The 1,118-nt window shown below is 38.9% G+C and overlaps 1 long non-coding RNA gene across 1 annotated transcript; it reads right to left on the reverse strand.

Moving 5' to 3' along the window:
• Positions 1-261: 261 nt before the first annotated feature.
• Positions 262-796, reverse strand: LOC125244598. Its single transcript, XR_007179336.1, has 3 exons — positions 700-796; positions 524-598; positions 262-352 (listed from the first exon to the last, which is right to left on the reverse strand). It is a non-coding gene; the product is annotated as an uncharacterized LOC125244598 (long non-coding RNA).
• Positions 797-1,118: the final 322 nt, after the last annotated feature.

Genomic DNA, 1,118 nt, shown 5'->3' on the forward strand with positions numbered 1-1,118 from the left:
TGACATCTACTGATATAGCAGGAGAGAGGAACTCAGTGTATGTCTTTTCCATGTACTGAACTCTTGTTATTCAACTATGCCAATATAAATTCAATATTGAATTCTAGGGCACCTTTAAAACAAATGTTCAAAGCTGAAATGTTTTTTTTTTTAATTAAATGCATATGGTTGATGTAGTGCAGTGTACTTTTGTAAAGTGTGTATCTGAAACTGTGTGAGTCCTTTCCGTGTGAATACTGCATATATGTCACTGCTCTGGTTGTGTGTTGCAGTGAATGCTGATTCTTCAGCGATCTCCTTCACTCTGTCAGCAAAACCTGATGCTTGCTCTTTTGAAAGGTCCAACAGGAAGCTGAACAAAAGAACAATTATTGAGAATTCAGTACAGTTTTACTTACAAGCTGTGTATCAAAACATAATCACAAATGTAAGTCATTTGGTGGCAATGTTTTTGTGTGTGTGTGTGTGTGTGTGTGTGTGTGTGTGTGTGTGTGAAAGAGTGTGTGTATGATGACAGACTCACTTTGCCAACTCTATTATCAGAGCAGCATCAGGCGCTGTGATCTCTCTCAGAGAAGAATCGAGCTGATGAACCATACTGAGAAAACAGAGATAGTGTTATCATCAGATAGTTTATGCTGGTCACTTACACACAAACTCAAATACAGTTTCTGTGAGCTGCATATGAACAGGCTTCACCTGGCTGAACAGAAGATGCTGTTGAACAAGTTCCTGTATTTGTTTTTGAGAGGAAGTTTGTTGAGTGAGTCTGGAGACAGAAATGACACTTTCACTCTATTCAAGTTCAGCAAATCTGCAAAAACACAGGAACAGAAAGAAAATGTGAGAGAAACTGTATCTCAGAACTATTAGTTGCTTTCATGCACCACAGTTTGATTTGTTTCCAGCATTTCACTGTCCATAGAAGTACATTAACTATGTTTTGTCATAACAGGACGTTACCAAGCTCTTGTGTCTGTTGCTCAGATTCTGTGTGAGTCTGAGAGGAAGGCGGATCATTCTGGATCTTCTCTTCTGTTATGAGACTGTCTGTGGATTGACAACAGGAGCTTGAAAGGTTTGGTTTTGCAGACAAGGCTTAGATTAAGCCAGGATTA

Source organism: Megalobrama amblycephala, linkage group LG14, assembly GCF_018812025.1.
Source record: "Megalobrama amblycephala isolate DHTTF-2021 linkage group LG14, ASM1881202v1, whole genome shotgun sequence".
Lineage (NCBI taxonomy): Eukaryota > Metazoa > Chordata > Actinopteri > Cypriniformes > Xenocyprididae > Megalobrama > Megalobrama amblycephala.